The 14,413-nt window shown below is 36.6% G+C and overlaps 13 non-coding genes across 13 annotated transcripts; all 13 read right to left on the bottom strand.

The window, feature by feature from the left end:
• Nucleotides 1-417: 417 nt before the first annotated feature.
• Trnat-ugu lies at nucleotides 418-490 on the bottom strand. Its single transcript has one exon. It is a non-coding gene; the product is annotated as a tRNA-Thr (tRNA).
• Nucleotides 491-903: 413 nt separating this feature from the next.
• On the bottom strand, nucleotides 904-976 carry Trnat-ugu. The gene has a single exon. It is a non-coding gene; the product is annotated as a tRNA-Thr (tRNA).
• An 896-nt stretch (nucleotides 977-1,872) lies between these two features.
• Trnat-ugu lies at nucleotides 1,873-1,945 on the bottom strand. Its single transcript has one exon. It is a non-coding gene; the product is annotated as a tRNA-Thr (tRNA).
• A 1,858-nt stretch (nucleotides 1,946-3,803) lies between these two features.
• On the bottom strand, nucleotides 3,804-3,876 carry Trnat-ugu. The gene has a single exon. It is a non-coding gene; the product is annotated as a tRNA-Thr (tRNA).
• A 1,865-nt stretch (nucleotides 3,877-5,741) lies between these two features.
• Nucleotides 5,742-5,814, bottom strand: Trnat-ugu. Its single transcript has one exon. It is a non-coding gene; the product is annotated as a tRNA-Thr (tRNA).
• Nucleotides 5,815-6,227: 413 nt separating this feature from the next.
• Trnat-ugu lies at nucleotides 6,228-6,300 on the bottom strand. Its single transcript has one exon. It is a non-coding gene; the product is annotated as a tRNA-Thr (tRNA).
• A 411-nt stretch (nucleotides 6,301-6,711) lies between these two features.
• On the bottom strand, nucleotides 6,712-6,784 carry Trnat-agu. The gene has a single exon. It is a non-coding gene; the product is annotated as a tRNA-Thr (tRNA).
• A 3,320-nt stretch (nucleotides 6,785-10,104) lies between these two features.
• On the bottom strand, nucleotides 10,105-10,177 carry Trnat-ugu. The gene has a single exon. It is a non-coding gene; the product is annotated as a tRNA-Thr (tRNA).
• A 414-nt stretch (nucleotides 10,178-10,591) lies between these two features.
• On the bottom strand, nucleotides 10,592-10,664 carry Trnat-ugu. Its single transcript has one exon. It is a non-coding gene; the product is annotated as a tRNA-Thr (tRNA).
• A 1,378-nt stretch (nucleotides 10,665-12,042) lies between these two features.
• On the bottom strand, nucleotides 12,043-12,115 carry Trnat-agu. Its single transcript has one exon. It is a non-coding gene; the product is annotated as a tRNA-Thr (tRNA).
• Nucleotides 12,116-12,529: 414 nt separating this feature from the next.
• On the bottom strand, nucleotides 12,530-12,602 carry Trnat-ugu. Its single transcript has one exon. It is a non-coding gene; the product is annotated as a tRNA-Thr (tRNA).
• A 410-nt stretch (nucleotides 12,603-13,012) lies between these two features.
• On the bottom strand, nucleotides 13,013-13,085 carry Trnat-agu. Its single transcript has one exon. It is a non-coding gene; the product is annotated as a tRNA-Thr (tRNA).
• A 900-nt stretch (nucleotides 13,086-13,985) lies between these two features.
• Nucleotides 13,986-14,058, bottom strand: Trnat-ugu. Its single transcript has one exon. It is a non-coding gene; the product is annotated as a tRNA-Thr (tRNA).
• Nucleotides 14,059-14,413: the final 355 nt, after the last annotated feature.

Raw genomic sequence — 14,413 nt, 5'->3', positions numbered from 1 at the left:
GTACCACAAAACAGCTTCATAGAACAACAATTTCAAAAGTGGTCATGACGTCACAACAGCAGTTTAACAATTGATTACTTCTATTTTAAAGTTCCCAACTGTTCCAAAGCACAAAGAACAATTTACAAAAAAAATCAACGAGATTTTCAACGATACTACGAGTCCTGGTCTCTTACTAGGAAGAGCAGATCCATGCTGCACAATTAGTTATTATGATTTGGTGTTTCAATATCAGCATGGAAAATACCTATGGAATTGTGCCCGAGTAGGCAGTCAAAATTAGACTACCAAGAAAATAATCATTATAACTAGCAATTTAACGGTATTCTGCGCTAAAATAGAACTTATTTTAACGATTCTATCAGTTCTTTTTCTGTTTTCTAAGAGACACGGGATGATTATGATGACATTTCTTACAGGTCCCAACGAGACTCGAACTCGTGATCTCCTGCTTACAAGGCAGGCGCTTTGCCATCTAACCCATAGGACCACAGAACTTTTAATAGGACAACAATTCCAAAAGTGGTCATGACGTCACAACAGCAGTTTAACAATTGATTACTTCTATTTTAAAGTTCCCAACTGTTCCAAAGCACAAAGAACAATTTTAAAAAAAATTAACGAGATTTTCAACGATACTACGAGTCCTGGTCTCTTACTAGGAAGAGCAGATCCATGCTGCACAATTAGTTATTATGATTTGGTGTTTCAATATCAGCATGGAAAATACCTATGGAATTGTGCCCGAGTAGGCAGTCAAAATTAGGCTACCAAGAAAATAATCATTATAACTAGCAATTTAACGGTATTCTGCGCTAAAATAGAACTTATTTTAACGATTCTATCAGTTCTTTTTCACACAAAAATCCCGAGACACGGGATGATTATGATGACATTTCTTACAGGTCCCAACGAGACTCGAACTCGTGATCTCCTGCTTACAAGGCAGGCGCTTTGCCATCTAACCCATAGGACCACAAAACTTTTCATAGGACAAAAATTTCAAAAGTTGTCATGACGTCACAACAGCAGTTTAACAATTGATTACTTCTATTTTAAAGTTCCCAACTGTTCCAAAGCACAAAGAACAATTTACAAAAAAAATCAACGAGATTTTCAACGATACTACGAGTCCTGGTCTCTTACTAGGAAGAGCAGATCCATGCTGCACAATTAGTTATTATGATTTGGTGTTTAAATATCAGCATGGAAAATACCTATGGAATTGTGCCCGAGTAGGCAGTCAAAAATAGACTACCAAGAAAATAATCATTATAACTAGCAATTTAACGGTATTCTGCGCTAAAATAGAACTTATTTTAACGATTCTATCAGTTCTTCTTCTGTTTTTTAAGAGACACGGGATGATTATGATGACATTTCTTACAGGTCCCAATGAGACTCGAACTCGTGATCTCCTCCTTACTAGGCAGGCGCTTTGCCATCTCAGCCATAGTACCACAAAACAGCTTCATAGAACAACAATTTCAAAAGTGGTCATGACGTCACAACAGCAGTTTAACAATTGATTACTTCTATTTTAAAGTTCCCAACTGTTCCAAAGCACAAAGAACAATTTACAAAAAAAATCAACGAGATTTTCAACGATACTACGAGTCCTGGTCTCTTACTAGGAAGAGCAGATCCATGCTGCACAATTAGTTATTATGATTTGGTGTTTCAATATCAGCATGGAAAATACCTATGGAATTGTGCCCGAGTAGGCAGTCAAAATTAGACTACCAAGAAAATAATCATTATAACTAGCAATTTAACGGTATTCTGCGCTAAAATAGAACTTATTTTAACGATTCTATCAGTTCTTTTTCTGTTTTCTAAGAGACACGGGATGATTATGATGACAATTCTTACAGGTCCCAACGAGACTCGAACTCGTGATCTCCTGCTTACAAGGCAGGCGCTTTGCCATCTAACCCATAGGACCACAGAACTTTTCATAGGACAACAATTCCAAAAGTGGTCATGACGTCACAACAGCAGTTTAACAATTGATTACTTCTATTTTAAAGTTCCCAACTGTTCCAAAGCACAAAGAACAATTTTTAAAAAAATCAACGAGATTTTCAACGATACTACGAGTCCTGGTCTCTTACTAGGAAGAGCAGATCCATGCAGCACAATTAGTTATTATGATTTGGTGTTTAAATATCAGCATGGAAAATACCTATGGAATTGTGCCCGAGTAGGCAGTCAAAAATAGACTACCAAGAAAATAATCATTATAACTAGCAATTTAACGGTATTCTGCGCTAAAATAGAACTTATTTTAACGATTCTATCAGTTCTTTTTCACACAAAAATCCCGAGACACGGGATGATTATGATGACATTTCTTACAGGTCCCAACGAGTCTCGAACTCGTGATCTCCTGCTTACAAGGCAGGCGCTTTGCCATCTAACCCATAGGACCACAGAACTTTTCATAGGACAAAAATTTCGAAAGTGGTCATGACGTCACAACAGCAGTTTTACAATTGATTACTTCTATTTTAAAGTTCCCAACACAAAGAACAATTTACAAAAAAATCAACGAGATTTTCAACGATACTACGAGTCCTGGTCTCTTACTAGAAAGAGCAGATCCATGCAGCACAATTAGTTATTATGATTTGGTGTTTAAATATCAGCATGGAAAATACCTATGGAATTGTGCCCGAATAGGCAGTCAAAAATAGACTACCAAGAAAATAATCATTATAACTAGCAATTTAACGGTATTCTGCGCTAAAATAGAACTTATTTTAACGATTCTATCAGTTCTTTTTCTGTTTTTTAAGAGACACGGGATGATTATGATGACATTTCTTACAGCTCCCAACGAGACTCGAACTCGTGTTATCCTGTTTACTAGGCAGGCGCTTTGCCATCTCAGCCATAGTACCACAAAACAGCTTCATAGAACAACAATTTCAAAAGTGGTCATGACGTCACAACAGCAGTTTAACAATTGATTACTTCTATTTTAAAGTTCCCAACTGTTCCAAAGCACAAAGAACAATTTACAAAAAAAATCAACGAGATTTTCAACGATACTACGAGTCCTGGTCTCTTACTAGGAAGAGCAGATCCATGCTGCACAATTAGTTATTATGATTTGGTGTTTAAATATCAGCATGGAAAATATCTATGGAATTGTGCCCGAGTAGGCAGTCAAAATTAGACTACCAAGAAAATAATAATTATAACTAGCAATTTAACGGTATTCTGCGCTAAAATAGAATTTATTTTAACGATTCTATCAGTTCTTTTTCTGTTTTCTAAGAGACACGGGATGATTATGATGACATTTCTTACAGGTCCCAACGAGACTCGAACTCGTGATCTCCTGCTTACAAGGCAGTCGCTTTGCCATCTAACCCATAGGACCACAGAACTTTTCATAGGACAACAATTTCAAAAGTGGTCATGACGTCACAACAGCAGTTTAACAATTGATTACTTCTATTTTAAAGTTCCCAACTGTTCCAAAGCACAATGAACAATTTAAAAAAAAAAATCAACGAGATTTTCAACGATACTACGAGTCCTGGTCTCTTACTAGGAAGAGCAGATCCATGCTGCACAATTAGTTATTATGATTTGGTGTTTAAATATCAGCATGGAAAATACCTATGGAATTGTGCCCGAGTAGGCAGTCAAAATTAGACTACCAAGAAAATAATCATTATAACTAGCAATTTAACGGTATTCTGCGCTAAAATAGAACTTATTTTAACGATTCTATCAGTTCTTTTTCACACAAAAATCCCGAGACACGGGATGATTATGATGACATTTCTTACAGGTCCCAACGAGACTCGAACTCGTGATCTCCTGCTTACAAGGCAGGCGCTTTGCCATCTAACCCATAGGACCACAGAACTTTTCATAGGACAAAAATTTCGAAAGTGGTCATGACGTCACAACAGCAGTTTTACAATTGATTACTTCTATTTTAAAGTTCCCAACTGTTCCACAGCACAAAGAACAATTTACAAAAAAATCAACGAGATTTTCAACGATACTACGAGTCCTGGTCTCTTACTAGAAAGAGCAGATCCATGCAGCACAATTAGTTATTATGATTTGGTGTTTAAATATCAGCATGGAAAATACCTATGGAATTGTGCCCGAGTAGGCAGTCAAAAATAGACTACCAAGAAAATAATCATTATAACTAGCAATTTAACGGTATTCTGCGCTAAAATAGAACTTATTTTAACGATTCTATCAGTTCTTCTTCTGTTTTTTAAGAGACACGGGATGATTATGATGACATTTCTTACAGGTCCCAATGAGACTCGAACTCGTGATCTCCTGCTTACTAGGCAGGCGCTTTGCCATCTCAGCCATAGTACCACAAAACAGCTTCATAGAACAACAATTTCAAAAGTGGTCATGACGTCACAACAGCAGTTTAACAATTGATTACTTCTATTTTAAAGTTCCCAACTGTTCCAAAGCACAAAGAACAATTTTTAAAAAAATCAACGAGATTTTCAACGATACTACGAGTCCTGGTCTCTTACTAGGAAGAGCAGATCCATGCTGCACAATTAGTTATTATGATTTGGTGTTTAAATATCAGCATGGAAAATACCTATGGAATTATGCCCGAGTAGGCAGTCAAAAATAGACTACCAAGAAAATAATCATTATAACTAGCAATTTAACGGTATTCTGCGCTAAAATAGAACTTATTTTAACGATTCTATCAGTTCTTTTTCACACAAAAATCCCGAGACACGGGATGATTATGATGACATTTCTTACAGGTCCCAACGAGTCTCGAACTCGTGATCTCCTGCTTACAAGGCAGGCGCTTTGCCATCTAACCCATAGGACCACAGAACTTTTCATAGGACAAAAATTTCGAAAGTGGTCATGACGTCACAACAGCAGTTTTACAATTGATTACTTCTATTTTAAAGTTCCCAACTGTTCCACAGCACAAAGAACAATTTACAAAAAAATCAACGAGATTTTCAACGATACTACGAGTCCTGGTCTCTTACTAGAAAGAGCAGATCCATGCAGCACAATTAGTTATTATGATTTGGTGTTTAAATATCAGCATGGAAAATACCTATGGAATTGTGCCCGAGTAGGCAGTCAAAAATAGACTACCAAGAAAATAATCATTATAACTAGCAATTTAACGGTATTCTGCGCTAAAATAGAACTTATTTTAACGATTCTATCAGTTCTTCTTCTGTTTTTTAAGAGACACGGGATGATTAAGATGACATTTCATACAGGTCCCAATGAGACTCGAACTCGTGATCTCCTCCTTACTAGGCAGGCGCTTTGCCATCTCAGCCATAGTACCACAAAACAGCTTCATAGAACAACAATTTCAAAAGTGGTCATGACGTCACAACAGCAGTTTAACAATTGATTACTTCTATTTTAAAGTTCCCAACTGTTCCAAAGCACAAAGAACAATTTACAAAAAAAATCAACGAGATTTTCAACGATACTACGAGCCCTGGTCTCTTACTAGGAAGAGCAGATCCATGCTGCACAATTAGTTATTATGATTTGGTGTTTCAATATCAGCATGGAAAATACCTATGGAATTGTGCCCGAGTAGGCAGTCAAAATTAGACTACCAAGAAAATAATCATTATAACTAGCAATTTAACGGTATTCTGCGCTAAAATAGAACTTATTTTAACGATTCTATCAGTTCTTTTTCTGTTTTCTAAGAGACACGGGATGATTATGATGACATTTCTTACAGGTCCCAACGAGACTCGAACTCGTGATCTCCTGCTTACAAGGCAGGCGCTTTGCCATCTAACCCATAGGACCACAGAACTTTTCATAGGACAACAATTCCAAAAGTGGTCATGACGTCACAACAGCAGTTTAACAATTGATTACTTCTATTTTAAAGTTCCCAACTGTTCCAAAGCACAAAGAACAATTTAAAAAAAAATTAACGAGATTTTCAACGATACTACGAGTCCTGGTCTCTTACTAGGAAGAGCAGATCCATGCTGCACAATTAGTTATTATGATTTGGTGTTTCAATATCAGCATGGAAAATACCTATGGAATTGTGCCCGAGTAGGCAGTCAAAATTAGGCTACCAAGAAAATAATCATTATAACTAGCAATTTAACGGTATTCTGCGCTAAAATAGAACTTATTTTAACGATTCTATCAGTTCTTTTTCACACAAAAATCCCGAGACACGGGATGATTATGATGACATTTCTTACAGGTCCCAACGAGACTCGAACTCGTGATCTCCTGCTTACAAGGCAGGCGCTTTGCCATCTAACCCATAGGACCACAGAACTTTTCATAGGACAAAAATTTCGAAAGTGGTCATGACGTCACAACAGCAGTTTAACAATTGATTACTTCTATTTTAAAGTTCCCAACTGTTCCAAAGCACAAAGAACAATTTACAAAAAAAATCAACGAGATTTTCAACGATACTACGAGTCCTGGTCTCTTACTAGGAAGAGCAGATCCATGCTGCACAATTAGTTATTATGATTTGGTGTTTAAATATCAGCATGGAAAATACCTATGGAATTGTGCCCGAGTAGGCAGTCAAAATTAGACTACCAAGAAAATAATCATTATAACTAGCAATTTAACGGTATTCTGCGCTAAAAAAGAACTTATTTTAACGATTCTATCAGTTCTTTTTCTGAATTCTAAGAGACACGGGATGATTTTGATGACATTTCTTACAGGTCCCAACGAGACTCGAACTCGTGATCTCCTGCTTACTAGGCAGGCGCTTTGCCATCTAACCCATAGGACCACAGAACTTTTCATAGGACAAAAATTTCGAAAGTGGTCATGACGTCACAACAGCAGTTTTACAATTGATTACTTCTATTTTAAAGTTCCCAACTGTTCCACAGCACAAAGAACAATTTACAAAAAAATCAACGAGATTTTCAACGATACTACGAGTCCTGGTCTCTTACTAGAAAGAGCAGATCCATGCAGCACAATTAGTTATTATGATTTGGTGTTTAAATATCAGCATGGAAAATACCTATGGAATTGTGCCCGAGTAGGCAGTCAAAAATAGACTACCAAGAAAATAATCATTATAACTAGCAATTTAACGGTATTCTGCGCTAAAATAGAACTTATTTTAACGATTCTATCAGTTCTTCTTCTGTTTTTTAAGAGACACGGGATGATTATGATGACATTTCTTACAGGTCCCAATGAGACTCGAACTCGTGATCTCCTGCTTACTAGGCAGGCGCTTTGCCATCTCAGCCATAGTACCACAAAACAGCTTCATAGAACAACAATTTCAAAAGTGGTCATGACGTCACAACAGCAGTTTAACAATTGATTACTTCTATTTTAAAGTTCCCAACTGTTCCAAAGCACAAAGAACAATTTACAAAAAAAATCAACGAGATTTTCAAAGATACTACGAGTCCTGGTCTCTTACTAGGAAGAGCAGATCCATGCTGCACAATTAGTTATTATGATTTGGTGTTTAAATATCAGCATGGAAAATATCTATGGAATTGTGCCCGAGTAGGCAGTCAAAATTAGACTACCAAGAAAATAATCATTATAACTAGCAATTTAACGGTATTCTGCGCTAAAATATAACTTATTTTAACGATTCTATCAGTTCTTTTTCTGTTTTCTAAGAGACACGGGATGATTATGATCACATTTCTTACAGGTCCCAACGAGTCTCGAACTCGTGATCTCCTGCTTACAAGGCAGGCGCTTTGCCATCTAACCCATAGGACCACAGAACTTTTCATAGGACAAAAATTTCGAAAGTGGTCATGACGTCACAACAGCAGTTTTACAATTGATTACTTCTATTTTAAAGTTCCCAACTGTTCCACAGCACAAAGAACAATTTACAAAAAAATCAACGAGATTTTCAACGATACTACGAGTCCTGGTCTCTTACTAGAAAGAGCAGATCCATGCAGCACAATTAGTTATTATGATTTGGTGTTTAAATATCAGCATGGAAAATACCTATGGAATTGTGCCCGAGTAGGCAGTCAAAATTAAGACTACCAAGAAAATAATCATTATAACTAGCAATTTAACGGTATTCTGCGCTAAAATAGAACTTATTATAACGATTCTATCAGTTCTTCTTCTGTTTTTTAAGAGACACGGGATGATTATGATGACATTTCTTACAGGTCCCAATGAGACTCGAACTCGTGATCTCCTGCTTACTAGGCAGGCGCTTTGCCATCTCAGCCATAGTGCCACAAAACAGCTTCATAGAACAACAATTTCAAAAGTGGTCATGACGTCACAACAGCAGTTTAACAATTGATTACTTCTATTTTAAAGTTCCCAACTGTTCCAAAGCACAAAGAACAATTTACAAAAAAAATCAACGAGATTTTCAACGATACTACGAGTCCTGGTCTCTTACTAGGAAGAGCAGATCCATGCTGCACAATTAGTTATTATGATTTGGTGTTTCAATATCAGCATGGAAAATACCTATGGAATTGTGCCCGAGTAGGCAGTCAAAATTAGACTACCAAGAAAATAATCATTATAACTAGCAATTTAACGGTATTCTGCGCTAAAATAGAACTTATTTTAACGATTCTATCAGTTCTTCTTCTGTTTTTTAAGAGACACGGGATGATTATGATGACATTTCTTACAGGTCCCAATGAGACTCGAACTCGTGATCTCCTGCTTACTAGGCAGGCGCTTTGCCATCTCAGCCATAGTACCACATAACAGCTTCATAGAAAAACAATTTCAAAAGTGGTCATGACGTCACAACAGCAGTTTAACAATTGATTACTTCTATTTTAAAGTTCCCAACTGTTCCAAAGCACAAAGAACAATTTACAAAAAAAATCAACGAGATTTTCAACGATACTACGAGTCCTGGTCTCTTACTAGGAAGAGCAGATCCATGCTGCACAATTAGTTATTATGATTTGGTGTTTCAATATCAGCATGGAAAATACCTATGGAATTGTGCCCGAGTAGGCAGTCAAAATTAGACTACCAAGAAAATCATCATTATAACTAGCAATTTAACGGTATTCTGCGCTAAAATAGAACTTATTTTAACGATTCTATCAGTTCTTTTTCACACAAAAATCCCGAGACACGGGATGATTATGATGACATTTCTTACAGGTCCCAACGAGACTCGAACTCGTGTTCTCCTACTTACAAGGCAGGCGCTTTGCCATCTAACCCATAGGACCACAGAACTTTTCATAGGACAACAATTTCGAAAGTGGTCATGACGTCACAACAGCAGTTTTACAATTGATTACTTCTATTTTAAAGTTCCCAACTGTTCCACAGCACAAAGAACAATTTACAAAAAAATCAACGAGATTTTCAACGATACTACGAGTCCTGGTCTCTTACTAGAAAGAGCAGATCCATGCAGCACAATTAGTTATTATGATTTGGTGTTTAAATATCAGCATGGAAAATACCTATGGAATTGTGCCCGAGTAGGCAGTCAAAAATAGACTACCAAGAAAATAATCATTATAACTAGCAATTTAACGGTATTCTGCGCTAAAATAGAACTTATTATAACGATTCTATCAGTTCTTCTTCTGTTTTTTAAGAGACACGGGATGATTATGATGACATTTCTTACAGGTCCCAATGAGACTCGAACTCGTGATCTCCTGCTTACTAGGCAGGCGCTTTGCCATCTCAGCCATAGTACCACAAAACAGCTTCATAGAACAACAATTTCAAAAGTGGTCATGACGTCACAACAGCAGTTTAACAATTGATTACTTCTATTTTAAAGTTCCCAACTGTTCCAAAGCACAAAGAACAATTTACAAAAAAAATCAACGAGATTTTCAACGATACTACGAGTCCTGGTCTCTTACTAGGAAGAGCAGATCCATGCTGCACAATTAGTTATTATGATTTGGTGTTTCAATATCAGCATGGAAAATACCTATGGAATTGTGCCCGAGTAGGCAGTCAAAATTAGACTACCAAGAAAATAATCATTATAACTAGCAATTTAACGGTATTCTGCGCTAAAATAGAACTTATTTTAACGATTCTATCAGTTCTTTTTCTGTTTTCTAAGAGACACGGGATGATTATGATGACATTTCTTACAGGTCCCAACGAGACTCGAACTCGTGATCTCCTGCTTACAAGGCAGGCGCTTTGCCATCTAACCCATAGGACCACAGAACTTTTCATAGGACAAAAATTTCAAAATTGGTCATGACGTCACAACAGCAGTTTTACAATTGATTACTTCTATTTTAAAGTTCCCAACTGTTCCACAGCACAAAGAACAATTTACAAAAAAATCAACGAGATTTTCAACGATACTACGAGTCCTGGTCTCTTACTAGAAAGAGCAGATCCATGCAGCACAATTAGTTATTATGATTTGGTGTTTAAATATCAGCATGGAAAATATCTATGAAATTGTGCCCGAGTAGGCAGTCAAAATTAAGACTACCAAGAAAATAATCATTATAACTAGCAATTTAACGGTATTCTGCGCTAAAATAGAACTTATTTTAACGATTCTATCAGTTCTTTTTCACACAAAAATCCCGAGACACGGGATGATTATGATGACATTTCTTACAGGTCCCAACGAGACTCGAACTCGTGATCTCCTGCTTACAAGGCAGGCGCTTTGCCATCTAACCCATAGGACCACAGAACTTTTCATAGGACAAAAATTTCGAAAGTGGTCATGACGTCACAACAGCAGTTTTACAATTGATTACTTCTATTTTAAAGTTCCCAACTGTTCCACAGCACAAAGAACAATTTACAAAAAAATCAACGAGATTTTCAACGATACTACGAGTCCTGGTCTCTTACTAGAAAGAGCAGATCCATGCAGCACAATTAGTTATTATGATTTGGTGTTTAAATATCAGCATGGAAAATACCTATGGAATTGTGCCCGAATAGGCAGTCAAAAATAGACTACCAAGAAAATAATCATTATAACTAGCAATTTAACGGTATTCTGCGCTAAAATAGAACTTATTTTAACGATTCTATCAGTTCTTTTTCTGTTTTTTAAGAGACACGGGATGATTATGATGACATTTCTTACAGCTCCCAACGAGACTCGAACTCGTGATATCCTATTTACTAGGCAGGCGCTTTGCCATCTAACCCATAGGACCACAAAACAGCTTCATAGAACAACAATTTCAAAAGTGTTCATGACGTCACAACAGCAGTTTAACAATTGATTACTTCTATTTTAAAGTTCCCAACTGTTCCAAAGCACAAAGAACAATTTACAAAAAAAATCAACGAGATTTTCAACGATACTACGAGTCCTGGTCTCTTACTAGGAAGAGCAGATCCATGCTGCACAATTAGTTATTATGATTTGGTGTTTAAATATCAGCATGGAAAATATCTATGGAATTGTGCCCGAGTAGGCAGTCAAAATTAGACTACCAAGAAAATAATCATTATAACTAGCAATTTAACGGTATTCTGCGCTAAAATAGAATTTATTTTAACGATTCTATCAGTTCTTTTTCTGTTTTCTAAGAGACACGGGATGATTATGATGACATTTCTTACAGGTCCCAACGAGACTCGAACTCGTGATCTCCTGCTTACAAGGCAGTCGCTTTGCCATCTAACCCATAGGACCACATAGATTTTCATAGGACAACAATTTCAAAAGTGGTCATGACGTCACAACAGCAGTTTAACAATTGATTACTTCTATTTTAAAGTTCCCAACTGTTCCAAAGCACAAAGAACAATTAAAAAAAAAATCAACGAGATTTTCAACGATACTACGAGTCCTGGTCTCTTACTAGGAAGAGCAGATCCATGCTGCACAATTAGTTATTATGATTTGGTGTTTAAATATCAGCATGGAAAATACCTATGGAATTGTGCCCGAGTAGGCAGTCAAAATTAGACTACCAAGAAAATAATCATTATAACTAGCAATTTAACGGTATTCTGCGCTAAAATAGAACTTATTTTAACGATTCTATCAGTTCTTTTTCTGTTTTCTACGAGACACGGGATGATTATGATGACATTTCTTATAGGTCCCAACGAGACTCGAACTCGTGATCTCCTGCTTACTAGGCAGGCGCTTTACCATCTAAGCCATAGTACCACAAAACAGCTTCATAGGACAACAATTGCAAAAGTGGTCATGACATCACAACAGCAGTTTTACAATTGATTACTTCTATTTTAAAGTTCCCAACTGTTCCACAGCACAAAAAACAATTTACAAAGAATCAACGAGATTTTCAACGATACTACGAGTCCTGGTCTCTTACTAGGAAGAGCAGATCCATGCTGCACAATTAGTTATTATGATTTGGTGTTTAAATATCAGCATGGAAAATATCTATGGAATTGTGCCCGAGTAGGCAGTCAAAATTAAGACTACCAAGAAAATAATCATTATAACTAGCAATTTAACGGTATTCTGCGCTAAAATAGAACTTATTTTAACGATTCTATCAGTTCTTTTTCACACAAAAATCCCGAGACACGGGATGATTATGATGACATTTCTTACAGGTCCCAACGAGACTCGAACTCGTGATCTCCTGCTTACAAGGCAGGCGCTTTGCCATCTAACCCATAGGACCACAGAACTTTTCATAGGACAAAAATTTCGAAAGTGGTTATGACGTCACAACAGCAGTTTTACAATTGATTACTTCTATTTTAAAGTTCCCAACTGTTCCACAGCACAAAGAACAATTTACAAAAAAATCAACGAGATTTTCAACGATACTACGAGTCCTGGTCTCTTACTAGAAAGAGCAGATCCATGCAGCACAATTAGTTATTATGATTTGGTGTTTAAATATCAGCATGGAAAATACCTATGGAATTGTGCCCGAGTAGGCGGTCAAAATTAGATTACCAAGAAAATAATCATTATAACTAGCAATTTAACGGTATTCTGCGCTAAAATAGAACTTATTTTAACGATTCTATCAGTTCTTTTTTTTTTTTCTAAGAGACACGGGATGATGATGATGACATTTCTTGCAGGTACCAACGAGACTCGAACTCGTGATCTCCTGCTTACTAGGCAGGCGCTTTGCCATCTCAGCCATTGTACCACAAAACAGCTTCATAGAACAACAATTTCAAAAGTGGTCATGACGTCACAACAGCAGTTTAACAATTGATTACTTCTATTTTAAAGTTCCCAACTGTTCCACAGCACAAAGAACAATTTACAAAAAAATCAACGAGATTTTCAACGATACTACGAGTCCTGGTCTCTTACTAGAAAGAGCAGATCCATGCAGCACAATTAGTTATTATGATTTGGTGTTTAAATATCAGCATGGAAAATACCTATGGAATTGTGCCCGAGTAGGCAGTCAAAAATAGACTACCAAGAAAATAATCATTATAACTAGCAATTTAACGGTATTCTGCGCTAAAATAGAACTTATTTTAACGATTCTATCAGTTCTTCTTCTGTTTTTTAAGAGACACGGGATGATTATGATGACATTTCTTACAGGTCCCAATGAGACTCGAATTCGTGATCTCCTGCTTACTAGGCAGGCGCTTTGCCATCTCAGCCATAGTACCACAAAACAGCTTCATAGAACAACAATTTCAAAAGTGGTCATGACGTCACAACAGCAGTTTAACAATTGATTACTTCTATTTTAAAGTTCCCAACTGTTCCAAAGCACAAAGAACAATTTACAAAAAAAATCAACGAGATTTTCAACGATACTACGAGTCCTGGTCTCTTACTAGGAAGAGCAGATCCATGCTGCACAATTAGTTATTATGATTTGGTGTTTAAATATCAGCATGGAAAATATCTATGGAATTGTGCCCGAGTAGGCAGTCAAAATTAAGACTACCAAGAAAATAATCATTATAACTAGCAATTTAACGGTATTCTGCGCTAAAATAGAACTTATTTTAACGATTCTATCAGTTCTTTTTCACACAAAAATCCCGAGACACGGGATGATTATGATGACATTTCTTACAGGTCCCAACGAGACTCGAACTCGTGATCTCCTGCTTACAAGGCAGGCGCTTTGCCATCTAACCCATAGGACCACAGAACTTTTCATAGGACAAAAATTTCGAAAGTGGTCATGACGTCACAACAGCAGTTTTACAATTGATTACTTCTATTTTAAAGTTCCCAACTGTTCCACAGCACAAAGAACAATTTACAAAAAAATCAACGAGATTTTCAACGATACTACGAGTCCTGGTCTCTTACTAGAAAGAGCAGATCCATGCAGCACAATTAGTTATTATGATTTGGTGTTTAAATATCAGCATGGAAAATACCTATGGAATTGTGCCCGAGTAGGCAGTCAAAAATAGACTACCAAGAAAATAATCATTATAACTAGCAATTTAAGGGTATTCTGCGCTAAAATAGAACTTATTATAACGATTCTAT

Source organism: Daphnia pulex, chromosome 5, assembly GCF_021134715.1.
Source record: "Daphnia pulex isolate KAP4 chromosome 5, ASM2113471v1".
NCBI lineage: Eukaryota > Metazoa > Arthropoda > Branchiopoda > Diplostraca > Daphniidae > Daphnia > Daphnia pulex.
The sequence above is the reverse complement of the archived record's forward strand: the minus strand, read 5'-3'. Positions and strand labels throughout refer to the sequence as shown.